This window comes from Xenia sp. Carnegie-2017, unplaced genomic scaffold (genome assembly GCF_021976095.1).
Source record: "Xenia sp. Carnegie-2017 unplaced genomic scaffold, XeniaSp_v1 HiC_scaffold_6, whole genome shotgun sequence".
Taxonomy (NCBI): Eukaryota; Metazoa; Cnidaria; class Anthozoa; order Malacalcyonacea; family Xeniidae; genus Xenia; species Xenia sp. Carnegie-2017.
In genome coordinates, this window is record NW_025813526.1 from 8,574,224 (window position 1) to 8,591,738 (window position 17,515).

The window sequence follows — 17,515 nt, forward strand, 5'->3', positions numbered from 1 at the left end:
AAGTGATTTTGGAAAGTCTGCTAATTTCATGGATAAAAATGAATAACTATCAATAATTTGCAGATTAATTTCTTTTATTTTTAAAGATAAAATTTTATTCCCGTTCATAACAGTTTCCGGAATTAAATTTTTTTCTGTCAATAAGTATTTTAATAAAAATATTGTATCAAATCTACCACCATTATGTGCAATCCAAACAGAATTTTTTGTTCTAACATAAACTGAGCTAACGTGATGTTACATCATCATTATTACAATCAAAGACAAATTGACGATAACCACAACAGTCAACGGGGTCAATTGATAAGTCAGTAATATAATCCATATCGGGTAAAAATACTCAAAATTTTTATGAAATGGAATTTTTCACATTTACGACATACTTTTGAACAACACAATAGAATGGTATCATTAAATTATTTTCATCTGTTTTGTTTCAAAATCAAAGAAAAATAACGTTGGTGTAGACTTATACTTATTAAATTCTAAGGGTTTGATACGACATTTGAGTTGTTTGTCCAAATATTTTCTACAATGTGCACAATATGTTTTTTGACAATCATGTAAAACAACCTTTTTTTTAACAAAGAAAAATCTTGGGACAATTTTATTACATGTATTACAAAATAAAATTTTTTGACATGGTGTGACTTTAATACTATTCTTATTTTTAAACAATTTATTAAACAAATGTTTCCGAAACAATCTGATGATTTGAAAATTATATTACATTCGGTGCATTGAATAGAAAAATTTGCTTCTTTTACAGTTTGAATAACATTTTAAACATGTGTCTTCATTTTTACAAATATGAGAATCCGCATACTCGTCAAATTTCAAATAATGCATGCATTTAAAGCAAAATAAATCCAATTTTAAATTGGAAAAAAGTTTAGGATTTAAGATTAAGTCATAGTGGGAATCATTTAACCATAAAAAAATAATTTTATCACTAATGTGAAAGGAATCATGATTACTCACTCTTGAGTCATAAATTATTGTATCTAATTTATCTTTAGAAAAAATCACCAAATGAAAATTATCTTTTTTTAAGTAGTTTTCGTAAACTAAATTTAATTGGTTAATGGCGACACTTCCTTCTGATAATTTAACTTCTTTATAAAATGATTTAACTTCGTCTACAGTAATTTTTTCATCAACTGTTTTACTTAAATTTTTTTTAAAAATTTTTAGTTTCTCATCATTATTAATAAACATTTTTCCAACTAATACAGCCACAGCAAAACAACAATTTTTAACTTGAGTTTGCAATTTGTCACACTTAATTTGCAAAATACCATTTCTAACTTCTCTTTGATGTTTCAATATTGGACGATTTGTTTTACCACCCCCCCTACTATCATCATCAGGATTTAAATTATAAATAAGTTTTTGTTTTGTTTTTCCGAATTGGTCTTTTTTTTCCTAAATGAGATTTTCTCATTTTTATATTGATGTGGGACAATCATAAGACATACATTAGTTTTCCAGTCATTATTTAAAATTCTGAAATATTACTTTGTAAATTATGTTCAAAAGTATCTAATAATCTCTGTATAGTAAATTCCTTTAAGGGTAATAAGGATGTTGAAAAGGTTTTAACGGAGCTTTTTCGAAAAATCTAATTAAATCATTCTCAGAATTTACGGTTAATTTTGCTATATTGAGCAAATATTGTAATATTTTTGAAAATTGTTTCAAAAATCTGGTAAACTGTTGAAATTGTTTTTTTATAAAATTTGATATATGATCCTTAACTTCACCATTTAATGTAAAATGGTATTTTTATATTGTAAATCAATTAATTTTTTTTTTTGATGTATTCAATTTTTCACCAATTTTTGAATGAAATATACTAACTATTTTCTTTATTTCATCATTCGAAATAATTTTCATTTTTCTTCTTTCTTCTTCAATTTCTTCATTTTTCCGTTTTGACATGGTTTGGGTTTTCTTTTTCTTTATTCTTTTTTTTCTTTCTTTCTACATTATCATGATAATCAATTTCATTTTCGAACCTTTTATACACATGCAGTTTAGATTTAATTTTATAAGCGGTGTATCGTTGGATGGTTTACACATAGAATTACCCATTGCTAAAATTAATTAATAAAATGGCTGGAGAAACACTATGTTATATAGAAGTTCATTTATTCTTAAATAAAATGAAAAAAAAAATAAAAATAATAAAAGAGCTAGTACTAAATGTACCTATCAAATACTGGATAATGATAAATGTATTTTATTCTCACCTTTCTTATTTCAACAATTAATTCAAGATTGGAAATCAGATGATAATGATGATAATTCTGTAAGGTATTATGATGTCAATTCATTAAAAAAGAATTTTCTTTTTTTAAAAAAAGAAATATATAATCTCGAGTCAAATCATTCTGATATATGTTTTAAAATTGAGAAATTAATAGAATATATTGAAACAAATATTGAACTTTATGCTGGAATAAGATTAATTTTCTAAAAAATGAAACAAAGTATACGAAAATACAACAATGTGATGGAATTACCTTAAAAAATGTAAGATGTCGAAAAAAAAACTTCAATGACCAATTTATGTTGGATTCACTTGGGAAAAAAATTTAATTTAAGAATTAAAACTTCAAACATTTCAAACGGAGGTAAAGGATTATTTGCATATAAAAAAACAATTCCGAAAAACAAAAAAATTGCAAATTATACTGGAAGACATCTTACCTCAAGTCAAGTAATTAGAAAATATGGTGATGGTTTAGCAGAATATGCAATTTGCGATAAAGGAAAATGTGTTGATGCTAATGAAACAACTGATGGCGCACCGAGATATGCAAATGATGCTCGAGGGTCACGCTTTAAAAACAACTCGTTTTTACTTGGAAAAAAATTTAATTATTTCTTAAAATCATCAAAAAACATTAAACCACACCAAGAAATATTTACTAATTATGGTAAAGAACATTAGAAAAAAAAAGTAAAAAAATAAAATTATTTTGTAAATAAATAATATTTTTTATTGAATAAAAATTTATTTTACATAAATGTTTGTTAATTAATTAATTAAGTACACAAATTGATTTCAACTAAAATATCGACCCCAATATTGGTGCTAACAATGGTAATATTCCTCTTTTGACCTCTTCTTCTTTTACCCTTACATACATCCTCTATATGCACCTTTACCCAATTGATTATTTGCAATTTCAAATGCTTTATCCATTAAGGGTGAATTTACAAATTTTTTTGCTTTAGAACCCAGTATTCCTGATTTTGCTATAGCTCTGGCAGCTTTTGCAGATTTTAGCGCTAAATGTTTTTTACTTAATGCTTTTTTAAATCCAGATTTAAGTGTATTGCGAATTTTAGAAAATTTAATAAATCCTCCTTTTTGTCGTCTCCCTCCTCTTTGACGTCTTCCCATTTTTTTAGTAATTTTAAAAAAATATTATTTCAGAAATTCAAAATGTGATTTTGTAAAAAAAATCTATATATATGTTATAACAATTGTACTACTTCTGCATAAATAAACAGATATTGCTTCCCATGCATATATTTATTGAATTTGCTTACTATTTATTTTACTTATTTATTCTTTTTTTAAAAATAAAAATAAAAAAATGTATAAAGAAAACGAAAAAGAATTAAAAAAAGAAAATATAGAAAAAAAGCACAAAGAGGAGGAATTATTGGTGGACTAGCAGGATTGGCATTAAAGAGCATTGTTCCAACTATAGCCGGTGGAGTTGGTAAAAAAATATTTTAAATAATAAATTAATAAGGAATAATTTCTTTGTGATGAAACAAAAAATGTGCAAAAGGAAAAGAAAAAGGAAAAATTATTGTATAAGAGGATCAATAAAAAAATAAAACAGAAGGGAAGTGGATATTTAAAGACAATGATGAATGAAAATAGAAAAATAGAAAATTTGTATTTAATTAAATATTTACTTTAAATTTGAAAAAATAATTCATATCTATCAATTCCATTTTTTTAAAATAAATAAAATATCATCACAAGTTGACGTATGAAAATTAGGATCTCTATCAAATATTATCCCAATTGTTCAAATGTTAAATAACTACGTGTTGTTAATGTAAAATTAGGTTTTCTAATTGTTTACATTTTATAACAAGTAAAGTTATAAAATCATCAAACAATATATTACAATATTTACAAGATAATATATGTCGTGCATAATCCGTATAAATTTCGTTTTCTATTAAAAATTATAAATTACATCTTTATTTACATTTTCAATTTAATTTTTCAATTGTTTAAAAATTTTTACAAGATATATAAATTTTACATCACTAACATATAAAAAAAATATCTATATAACGTATTACACTCTAAACCTAAATGAAAACTATCTTTTTACAACCTGAGAATCATACAAATTAATGTTGAAATAATCATATAAATTTCTATCTGTTTGTTTATCTACATTGAAATAATGATATCTGCAACAAAAATTTTCATTAAATAATAATATTTTTTTATGTTGCATATAAACTTGGGTAGCCAATAAGTCGAAATCAAATAAAGACGTTTGGTATTTTCATTCTCCCAACAACATATTATCCCTACTGTACCATATAGAAATTCAATAAAATCTACATTTTTGTAGATGGTTTTAAATTTTCATCATTTGAAAAGATTTAAAATAAAGCGAATATTTTAAATCTTCTACAGTTGGTTTAATTTTAAGCACTTTCATTAGTGACAGGGTTCTTTTCAATTTTAATAAACAACTGCATACAAAATACAACGGATATAACAATGGATGACTAGGATATTCGTTCAATAATATGGTGAATACTTGGATAGACAAAAATCCATATCGTTAAACTATAAAAGAAAACCATTTAAAATGAAACAATTGATTTTTAATAGCATATTCGTTTATATACATTGTATAGTTAGAGTTAATATTCTGGGTTTATATTGATTATAATAAAATTACAAGTATGTCCACCAAAATGTCCTACACGGCAAAATATATATCCATTATGATCTATAACAGCACATGACTTTTGATATAATGTTTTTCCATTATTCAATCTCCAAAAAATTACTAATAAAAAAAGTTTGTAAATGATGATCGTCCAGGTTAATAAAGTCCTGAGAAGGACTGTTTTTGATGTTGTTGACTGACGTTTCGACAACCTTAGCGGTAGTCATCTTCAGAGTCAAATGAGGAGTAAACGTCAGGTTAGCCGTATTTGTTGTCTGGTTCTTACGTCATTGTATTGTGTTACAGGAAATGTGCAGAATGTGTATTGTCATTGTGGATTAGTGTGAAGTGAAATATTTTATTTTTAGTTGTGATGTGTGATTTAGGTGTGACGTTTTTAGTTGTAGTGTGTGGGTGTCAATTGTGTATTGTCATTGTGAATTAGTTTGAAGTGTAATGTTTTTAGTTGATCGTTTGTTTGTATTATTGAATAAGTCGTTTGTAAGGTGCCGGTAATGCTGTGATCTGTTCAGGGGTTTGTTCCAAGTTGGTATACCAACTTTCTAATGTAAGCCGTTGTCTATAGTCAGTACTGTAAGTGATGCATTTTGCCGAGTCCCAGTCAATGTTGTGCTTTGTGATTCGGTGATGTTCGGCAATGTGATTAGTTTTGTCTTGTTTCTTAGTAGCTCGTTTGTGCTCAGTAAGTCTTATGTTTAAGTTCCTGCCAGTTTCCCGATATAGGAGGCGTGGCAGTCGGGCATTTATTTTGTAAACTGCACCTTGTCGTTCGTTGGGTTGTTCTTTCTCCTTTACGTTCGTTAGTACTTGTCGTAATGTTGTGATTGGTTTATGTGCGACACGTATGTTGTATGGTCGTAAGATACGCGAGATAGTCTCAGACGTACCTTTGATGTAAGGTATCGTTGCTGTTGTCACTGAGTTGTTCGTTTCGCTGGGTTCGTTGGGTTTGTAAGTGTTGCGTTTGATAAAGTCAGAGTTATAGTTGTTTTTGTCAAAAACACGTTTGAGATAGTTGTTTTCGTTTTGTAGAGGGTCCGGTGAATCACATATCATTTGTGCACGTCTTGTTAATGTTCTGATTGTGGTGGCTTTGTGTGATGTAGGGTTGTAAGATGATTGGTCTAGTAGTCGGTCAGTATGTGTTAACTTGCGATAAACTGTTGTTCCTAGTTTTTGATTGTCATGTTTTACCAAACAGTCGAGAAAAGGAAGAGTTCCGTTTTCTTCGACATCTTTGGTAAATTGTATGTGACTGTTCTGTTTGTTGATGTGAGTATGGAAGTCAACAATCTCGTCTGCATGTAGTGCTGTGATTGTGTCATCTACGTAGCGAAACCAAAAAGGTAGTGCATGTTTGTAAGTCATGAGCGCCCGTTCCTCTATAGATTGCATTACAATTTCAGCAACTACAACAGAAACGGGCGAGCCCATTGCTGTCCCATGTAATTGTTTGTAGTGTGTTCCTTTGTATTGGAAGTAAGTCGAGGTGAGGCAGAGCTCTAGTAACTCCATAATGTCTTCTGTCGGTAATGGCAGTACGTCCGTGGTGTTTGTAATGAGGGTTTTTGTACAAGTAAGTGCCAGATTAAGTGGAAAATCTATCATTATATCTGAACGTATTTACTATCGACTCAGATGTTCAGTACCACGACCACCCAGACTATACGGACTACCTAAACTTCACAAACCACAAATACCCATGCGACCAATTGTATCATTCTGTGGTTCGCCTACTTACGAACGTTCAAAGTACTTGACTAACATACTGCAACCACTAACAAACAAATCAAAACACAAGCTACAATCCACTGAAACTTTCATTAAAAAACTGTGCACTATACAAATACCAGACAACTATATACTAGTGTCTTTTGATGTGAAATCACTGTTCACCAGTATTCCACTTAATCTGGCACTTACTTGTACAAAAACCCTCATTACAAACACCACGGACGTACTGCCATTACCGACAGAAGACATTATGGAGTTACTAGAGCTCTGCCTCACCTCGACTTACTTCCAATACAAAGGAACACACTACAAACAATTACATGGGACAGCAATGGGCTCGCCCGTTTCTGTTGTAGTTGCTGAAATTGTAATGCAATCTATAGAGGAACGGGCGCTCATGACTTACAAACATGCACTACCTTTTTGGTTTCGCTACGTAGATGACACAATCACAGCACTACATGCAGACGAGATTGTTGACTTCCATACTCACATCAACAAACAGAACAGTCACATACAATTTACCAAAGATGTCGAAGAAAACGGAACTCTTCCTTTTCTCGACTGTTTGGTAAAACATGACAATCAAAAACTAGGAACAACAGTTTATCGCAAGCCAACACATACTGACCGACTACTAGACCAATCATCTTACAACCCTACATCACACAAAGCCACCACAATCAGAACATTGACAAGACGTGCACAAATGATATGTGATTCACCGGACGCTCTACAAAACGAAAACAACTATCTCAAACGTGTTTTTGACAAAAACAACTATAACTCTGACTTTATCAAACGCAACACTTACAAACCCAACGAACCCAACGAAACGAACAACTAAGTGACAACAGCAACGATACCTTACATCAAAGGTACGTCTGAGACTATCTCGCGTATCTTACGACCATACAACATACGTGTCGCACATAAACCAATCACAACATTACGACAAGTACTAACGAACATAAAGGACAAAGAACAACCCAACGAACGACAAGGTGCAGTTTACAAAATAAACTGCTCCGACTGCCACGCCCTATATCGGGAAACTGGCAGGAACTTAAACATAAGACTTACTGAGCACAAACGAGCTACTAAGAAACAAGACAAAACTAATCACATTGCCGAACATCACCGAATCACAAAGCACAACATTGACTGGGACTCGGCAAAATGCATCACTTACAGTACTGACTATAGACAACGGCTTACATTAGAAAGTTGGTATACCAACTTGGAACAAACCCCTGAACAGATCACAGCAATTACCGGCACCTTACAAACGACTTATTCACAATACAAACAAACGATCAACTAAAAACATTACACTTCAAACTAATTCACAATGACAATACACAATTGACACCCACACACTACAACTAAAACGTCACACCTAAATCACACATCACAACTAAAAATAAAATATTTCACTTCACACTAATCCACAATGACAATACACATTTCCTGCACATTTCCTGTACACACAATACAATGACGTAAGAACCAGACAACAAATACGGCTAACCTGACGTTTACTCCTCATTTGACTCTGAAGATGACTACCGCTAAGGTTGTCGAAACGTCAGTCAACAACATCAAAAACAGTCCTTCTCAGGACTTTATTAACCTGGACGATCATCATTTACAAACATATAACGATACTCCCGGGTTCAAACCATTTACTTTAATAAAAAAAGTAACATTAATTTAGTTTAACACACTTCATAGCTTTTTTGTCAGATATAATTTTTCTTTTCTGATCTTTCTTTTTATTAAATTCAATTTTATCATTGTCATATTCTTCTTCTTCAGTATCATTATTTCCGTCTTTTTTTAAATCCACATAAATTTTATTCAACAACCCATTTGGGTTTAATAAAATACAATCCATATTTCCTTTTTTCAAAATTTTTAATAGAAAATTGTCTTTAATTTGAAAATGATCCTTTCTTTGTATCTTTCCACGAATAAAATGAAAGAAATCAGCTTCAATATAGTCCAGTATTAATTTTGCTAAGGTTAACTTGAACCTTACACAATAATAACACTTTTGACAGTTCTGAAATTTGCTTTCGCAGAGTTCTTTAAATAACCTCATAACTCTTTTTTTTCGAAATAACCCATAATTTTCCCTAGCAAAAAAATTAACATAAAAATCTCGTGTTCTTTTTTAAAAGCCTGATTCTTTGGATTATGCGCATAAAAATATTTAAAACTTTATGAAGATCTTCAATATCATAAAAGTTCTTTTCATATCGAGTAACTTTTATAATAAAATGATTTTTCATCCATATTAAAAATTCTAAGGGTAGGTGATATACGTCTTTACAATAACATTTTATAATAAAAACCCAGTGTGATATTTCATCAGTATGACGCAAATACTCTTTCAAATGATCCATTAATTGTTTTCTATACCGTGTGATCATCTATAATTTTTTCCATAAATAATATCATACTTCGTAAGTAAAAGCAAATAATATTAAATTCTTACCTTTATTTCAAGCAACGTGTAGTCCTTCGAATAATCCGACTTTTAGCGTAGCTAGAAAAGCACTTATCAAATTGCAAAATTGCAAATGATAATATGGAAAGTTCAAAACCCAATTTACTGATAATACAAATTGTCTCGCTTCAATACATCATCCACAATAAAGAATCGAAAATAGCATTCAAACATTTCACCATATTCATCGTCCCAAAACCAATTAAGCCAATCTTTCATTTGTAAACAAAGACATGGATAAAATCTTGACTTAGTTGATACATTACACATTCTAAATTTCACCAAAGCCAAATTTACTCACAGTATATTTTCACTTTAATATTTCCCTTTCCAATAAACAGATTTTTTAACGTAACTAGAAAAAAAATGCGTTATTAAAACTAGCTCATAAATAAACGCATTTGGAAGACTCTCAAGTAAAACAGACTTTAACATAACTAGAGAAACGTTAATGCAATTGTCATATTAAAAATTTTGTCATAAATAAAAGGAAATAACATTAAATTCTTACCAGTACAAGTTTCTCCTCAACAAATAGCGAGAGAATAACGATTTCCAACAAAGAATCCAACCGCATTCCAACAAGATAACTTCTACAGAGCTTGAGAAACTTCGATGCAGTTGTGATATTTACGTGTTCTTAAATACTCTCGTTACAACAAAATACCCTTTGTTTCCGTTTCACCTTGAACGTTCGTATCTACATCTCAATACACTATGTCTTTGTTTGCTAGTTGCCCTTGAACATTCGAGAACACAAACAAACCCATTTACTGTCATCATATCAATTAAATATCAATTAAACACCTGTGACTGGTACAATCTGGTACTGACTTCAACAGAATCGAAAATGAACGTTATGTAATAAAGAAAGATACAAAAATTGTTTTCATATCTTTAATGTATTTAATAATCAAAGCGAATTGTACCATGACAAAAATCGCAAGATTTAATACATAAAATCACACCTAAATTCAAAACAGAATTGCACAAACTCTAGAGAATACTATTAATATCTCAAACAAAATTCATTTGCTGTCATCACATCTATTAAGCAATTATCTTTAATACCTGTGACTGGTACAATCTAGTACATATTTTCAACAAAATCGAAAATATGCATTTTGCATTAAACAAAGATGCAAAAAATTATTTTCACCGCTTTAATGTTTTTAATAAAACAAAACGATGTAACTTATAATAAAAAACGCATGTTTAATACATAGAATCACACCAAAATTCAAAACAGAACACAAATAATATTTCAAACAAAGACCGTTTGCTGTCATCATATTTATTAAAAAATTATCTTCCAATGCTGTCATCACATTAATTAAACTATTATCTTCAACAAAATCGAAATATAAGATTTGTACTAAAATTTAGTAAAATTCTAACATTTTCTGTACAACTTTATCACATTTATCAGATTTTCGCGTTCTTTTTGTAATTTTTTGATTGTTTTGATTTCATCTTTACACACCCGAAAATATCGATGTACTTTAACTTGATCGTAATTTTGTTCTTTTAATTCAGAGTGCATCATCTCTAATATGTCTTTTATAAATCCCTTGAGGGTGTCGATGCGAAGTTCACATTTATATATCTCATCATCTATTACATTGTACCAATCCCCATCTGGTGTCAATCCCATTATGATACACGAGTTACAAAACACACTTTAACCTTCAACTACCAACAATCGATACAATTTGTGTTGTGACAAAAAAACGCAATTTTTAATATATAAAGAAACAATTTTTTTCCAAATAAATTCAAAACAGAATTATGTAAATTTTAGACAATACTAATAATAACTGAAACAAAATCCATTTGCTGTCATCACATCTATTAAGCAATTATCTTATGGGTAATGATGGATTCTGATACTGCTAGCTTCAACAAAATCAAAAATATAAGTTTTATTAGAAAATCTAAATGCAAATTTTTTTTTCAACACATTAATGCAGTGAATACTCGATGCGGTTTATGTTATGACAAAAATCGCAAGTTTTAACATATGTGAAACAAGTAAACGCAACAACAATATGTTTCACTGGGTCAAAAGGTTATATTTGCGCAAAAATTTGATCTATAAAATTCAAGTATTTATTTCGTTTACTTCACTTGCAAGCATACACTTATCGCGAAGACAGTGAGAAAAAACGGTGAAAGCAAACAAAGAAAAGATGGGAAAATGCCAAAAAGAAAGAGTATTACGATACAAAAGACGGGAAGAAAAAATAAACAACGGGATAGAAAATATATGAAAATATACAGCCATATTTGGAAAGAAGTTTGCGATGAGATGATCGAGTTTATTGAAAAAGAATCAATTAAATTTGAAGAAGAACTCAAATTTAGACAAAGACAATTAGAACACGATTTAAAATTAAATGAACTAAATAAAAAACAAAAAGAAGAAGAAGAAAGAAGAAAAAAGGAAAAAGTGATAAGAAAATCTAAAGATTATTTAGAATTTATTTTTTTAGATGTTGACATATCCGAAAATAAAAAACAACTGCATGTTAATCGTTTGAACAAAATTTTTAATGAGTTATATTAAATTTTATATGGACTATATTTCACTTTGAAGTTCTTCATCCAACTTAACTTGTGCTAATATTAACTTTACTTGGGTATTTTCTTTTATTTTTTCATAATCAGTTAATGAATTGTTTAAACAATCGCATTCATCTTGTAAATCTCGAACATCTTTTAAATATTCAAAATGGGTTGTTTCATTCTGCTCTTTCTTTTCTTTCAATTCATTATTTAAAGCTTGAATTTCTTTTGAAAATTCGTTAATTTTTGCTTCATTTTGCGTTAGCTTCTCTTTCGTTTCTTCTAATTCACTCTGCAAGTCAAGTATTTGTTTTCTAAATTCGGAAAGTTTTTTATATTTTTCGCTACGTTCGATGTTTACATCATCATCATCATCAGCTATATAATAAAATTTTCTTTTGAGCCAATGCGTTGTGTTTGGACTTTCCTCTTCAGATGTATTTTGGGTTGAAATGTGTGATGTATTTGCGTTTGATCCATGTGATTCCATTTTATAAAACAAACTTAACAAATATATGACACGTTAGTTCTTCAATGCATACAATTTCAAACAACAGATCTTTTATATACGCGCAATAAATGATTTTTTTGCAGAAAAACAAATTTCTTACAAATGCAAATATGAGGCGTTCAAGGTTATCATACATATAATGACCATATATAGTAATAAAAACATGTAGTAATTCTTCATTGACGTCAAAAAATGCAAAGCATCTCAATTAGTAACTTCTAGACACTCAGTAATGTCAATCAACTTGTAAAGTCAAGGTTATATTCTAAATTTAAACAAAAAATGGTATCAGATTGTACCAAGTACAACCAAGGCTATGTAGCAAGTTCATCCAAGGGTAATCATACCATAAATAGATTAAATGAAAGGAAATACAATTTTTTATATCAAATTCCAGTAGTATATAAGAGCTTGCTCGTTAAAATTTCTTTATTATAAAGAAAAATGGAATCAAACGTGTCATATGAAGATTTTTACTTTATTTGAAAGATAAAAGAAACAAAAATCGTTTCGATTTGTTTATAAAAAGAAATAAAGAAAAAATTTAAAAGCAAAAGAAAATCAATTTCAAGAAGAAAATCAATTTCAAGAGAATAATGAATATCTCTCTCAAACACCCATACCGAATTGGATAAATACTGAGAAAAATAACGAGACAAATTCTGAGACAAGTTGCATCGAAAATCAAAATCGTATATCATCATCACCAGATTCTCCACAACCCATGGATGAAGATACAGCAGAAAAGAGTGATGGTAAAAGTCCTTTGAATACTTATAACGATAATATTCAAAAATCATCTCCTTTACCCATAATTAATAATGTATATTCAACAAAAGATTCTCCTACTAAAAAAAATACAACTCTTATGAATATCATGTCTCCAATCACAAGTACAAGTATGATGTCACCAAACACGGAGTCTTTCTTAAATTACAATGTTCCCACACAGCGCACTTTTTTAAGGGAACTTGGACACATTGAATTTAATCAAGATCAAGGATTTACAACTCCTCGCAATAATAATACTGTGATACAAAATCAAGGAAATACATCTCCTCCTCCTGAACAAATGAATCAAGATCAAGTATTTGCTCATCCCAATCTAGTATTTACAAGTCCTCCTCATAATCTTAATGAATGGGTAGGAAAAAAAAGACAATTAATGGATGCTACTGAAAGTATAAAAAAAAAGAGAGGACGTCCGACCAAAAAAAAAACTTGAAGAATACAACAACGAAATAGGAAAAAATTCTGAATACTCTTGTAATATGTTATCTTTCAACAATGGTCAAAATTATGTTAATAGACAATTTTATTCACTTATAAAAGGAAATATTATATGTAAAAATGAGGAAGAAGCCAATTTTTTAATTGATCTGTTTGAGAGAAGAAAAAAATTACTTGATCAATTAAAAGAACTCAATCAAGAAATTAATTTAAACAACACAATGGAGTATTTTTTTAGAAAAATGTCTTAAAATTCTTTTATATACATCAAATTGTAAATACTTCATCTAATACTTTATATAATACTTCATATAATAAAAAAATTCATGTTTTTTGTATTTTATTGAGGGTAGTATCAGGTTGTACCAGACACAGTTCTTAAAGATGCTCGCTTAATTGATGGGATGGTTGTTGGTGTTAATAAATCAGTTCTACATATCGGACAGTTAGAAAATCCTTGTAATAATAATTGTGTCAAACAATCAAAATGTATTTTGTGACCGCATTTTAACATTCCGATTCCAGTTAATGTATCTTCCAAACATATCATACATTGAACATGTTCGTTCTTGCATATATGATATTGATTTTTCCTTTTCCTTTTCGAAACACGATCCACAAGCATCACAATGAAATGATCTATGTAATTTAACTCTACAAACACCACATTTTACACAATGATAAGGATCTTTCGAATAATCATCGTAAACCTTACATTTGTCACAAAAATAATCAGCCAACTTTTTCTTACACTTGAAACAATATTGATGAATTCTTGCTCAAACCCACAATAATTACACATTATCCAGGAAATATCTTTTGGATTGACTTTTTATTGCAAAATGATCTTTATTATGACAATGATGACATGGATAAAATCTTTCACAACATTTAAAATAAAAGAACAATTTTTTAGAGTGTATACAATTTGTAAACATACATTGATACTTCTGTATCCGAGACATTTTTTCATCAATCTGTTTTTACATGGAGGGGTAAATTATATATATACACACATCTTCACCTATTCAGCTACATAGGAAAATATTTTTTCAACATTACTGTTCATAAGTACTTTCATTTGTTGAAAATGTTGATGATTATCATCATTTTCATCCAAATATTTCTTTAATACTTTAATAAATGCTTCAATAAGTGATTTTTGTTCCAAGATATATTTCTTTTCAGTTGCATCAAAATTCATTATTAAATTATCTTCTTGAGATTCATCAATAACATCAAAAACCCTGCACTGCTTTTTCCAACTCAAAATAACATCTGAAGATAGAAACACTTTATTCGAAATATCAACATCAGCATCATCATCAGGAGTTAAGAAAAATACTATAGTTCTGCTTCGCCAATCCGCCATTATCACCAGCAAGAAATGATACTAAACATCTAACACTCAAATGTCAATCAAACTTCGTCTTCTTAAATATATTTTCTACATCATCTGGTAAACTGAAGCGATCTGGTTGTCGCATGATGATTGCAGTGATATATATAATACTTTATCCATATTAAATTTGCATTTGAAGACCGCAACCATTTTTCCGAAATTTCAGCAATTAATACAATAATTCTGTACAAAACAGTCATTTTACCAGTAAGAAATTATATTATGCAATATCCGCTACTTTTACCATCTTATATATATCATATAGTTACTATTACAATTTTTCAATAATATTTTTATAAAACACTTTAATTAAATCCAATTGTGTATGTGCTTATAAAATTCTTTTCATCATCATGATAATAAAAGTAGTCTTCCAATTTTTCTATAAATATGTCAATACTATCTTTTCGCTGATTATCATCCCTTCATCGCATAATTTGAAATTAAATTTTCTTCCATCTTCAATTTCTTTATTAAAAATAATCATTCCACCATCATCAATGAATTTAGATACATATTCTGATTTCATAATAATTTGACTTAAATCTTTTTCTTCATCAAAATCTTCATTGCGCTCAAATATAAAAGTAATACTATGATTTGAAGATTTTGCCATTATCAATTAGACAGCAAAACATTCAAATGAAAATAAATCTTTTATTGAAGATTTTACATTAAAAAGATAAAAGGGTAAGAAATTCGAATTTTTAAAAATAAAAAAGAAATATAATGAAAAAATTGAGAAATTCGAATTTTTTTATAAAAATAAGAAATATGTTTTTTTATTTATTTACTAAAAAAAGTGTAATATATAAATCCTTAATATCAATGTAGAGTAGATAACCACATTGGTATTGAATAAAGAAAGATGGAAAAAAACGATGTGGATAACCCTTCCAAAAATTATGGTGGTTTTGGAAATATTTCATATGGAAAACCGCCAACATTTCGTGAATTTAATAATTTTAATTCACACCGTATTTCTCCTCTAAAAATATGTAAGCAATCAACATGTACAAAATGTATCTATTGTGAAATTGAATCTTCTGTAAATTCAAAAGTTTTTTCTGAATTTAACAAAATAATACCAGTAATAAATGGAGAAATAAAAAAAATTGAAGAAAGACTTACAGAGAAAATTGATGAATTTATAAATCATCTAAGAATAGAATTTGAGTTTAATATAAAAGAAATGTATGAAAAAGTAGAAAAAGATATAAAGTAAGAAAAAAAGACAAACAAAAGATTTTATTAATTCAAAATAAAATTATTTGGGTAAAAATGTTTGTACTTATAAAAAAATAAAAATAAAAAACCCATAAAAGGAAGCATTACAATGATTGGTTACTAGTAATCATTGTGAGGCTTGCTTTCATGGTATTATTTTCATGATGTCAAAGAAACTGGTAAATGCATCAAGACGGAATACAAGAGAAAATACTAAACCCGTCAACTGTATTAACTATGTTGAAAAACACACTAAGAAATATCCTGATGGAAAATGTATTTACAGCCACAATGCAAATGAATTTCTTTGGAGAGGAAATATTGTTCATTGGTTGAATAATCGACAAGAAAGAATTCAACAGAATCAACTTTATTATGAAGGAGATGATGAGCTTTTTCAATTTCCATATAAATCAAATAGAGGTGAAGTTGAATATGTTCCCTATTCTTTTTATTTATGGATAAAGCAAAAAGAATATAAATATGTCGGTGTTTGCAATCGTTTGAACTCATTTTTTAAGAAATAACTCAAAACAATAAAAGAAACCCTCATTTACAATGTGTGACATACCATCTTCTACAAATTCTTTTACATGCGTTTGTGTACAAATAGAAGATTGGATTAATTGGTTTTGGAACAAAGAAGTTGGTGAAAAGACTGAGGCATATTTGCGATTCTTTCTTTTGGATCATCTATTAAAGCGAAACAATTTATATCATCAGTAAATTCGACTTTGGTAAAAATTTAGAATGTGTAACATACGATGCAACTCAGTTTATCCATGTCTTCTTTGTATTTTGTTGAATGGTTGGTTAAAGTGTTTTTGGAGCGATAATGAATTTGGTGAACTATTTCAGTCCTTTTATAGATTTTATATTGTGGATAAAGCATTGAAGCGAGACAATTTGTATCATCAATAAATTGGTCTTTGAACTTTCCATATTATCATTAAGAAATTGGACTTTGGACTTTCATCAATGTAATTATTTTATTTTATATTATATTATATTATATTATATTTGAAATATATCTTTTTTTATGAAATCTTCTTGTTTATATATTTTATATTACTCTTATCCACTATTCTAATATATATATGTATATTATCACAGGCTCACCCTTCTCTATTTTTATGTTTACTACCGCTGACTACCTCAAAAACGATCCCCGGTTTTTATTATAAGATGTATTATGACTATTTTTAGACATAATACATTTTATAATAAAAAAATTGAGCCTGCGATGATATATATATATATATTAGTTAACTACTCTTTGAGGTTCTACAATCCAAACATGAAATGGTTCAATGCCCAAATTCCCTGAAGTCTCTGCATTTACATTTTTATCAGCTGTCAACTTTTGC

At 28.7% G+C, this 17,515-nt stretch overlaps 2 long non-coding RNA genes across 4 annotated transcripts; both read right to left on the minus strand.

Annotated features, from left to right (window-relative positions):
• Positions 1-2,248: 2,248 nt before the first annotated feature.
• Positions 2,249-2,884, minus strand: LOC124456657. The gene is made up of 3 exons (XR_006952372.1): positions 2,713-2,884; positions 2,526-2,583; positions 2,249-2,309 (listed from the first exon to the last, which is right to left on the minus strand). It is a non-coding gene; the product is annotated as an uncharacterized LOC124456657 (long non-coding RNA).
• Positions 2,885-4,859: 1,975 nt separating this feature from the next.
• On the minus strand, positions 4,860-9,909 carry LOC124456658. 3 transcript variants are annotated; one of them, XR_006952374.1, is made up of 4 exons: positions 9,725-9,909; positions 9,515-9,568; positions 9,202-9,263; positions 8,617-8,839 (listed from the first exon to the last, which is right to left on the minus strand). It is a non-coding gene; the product is annotated as an uncharacterized LOC124456658 (long non-coding RNA). The 3 variants fall into 3 exon arrangements; XR_006952375.1 differs by lacking the exon at positions 8,617-8,839 and adding an exon at positions 4,860-5,066 and having other exon boundaries at positions 9,202-9,568; XR_006952373.1 differs by having other exon boundaries at positions 9,202-9,568.
• Positions 9,910-17,515: the final 7,606 nt, after the last annotated feature.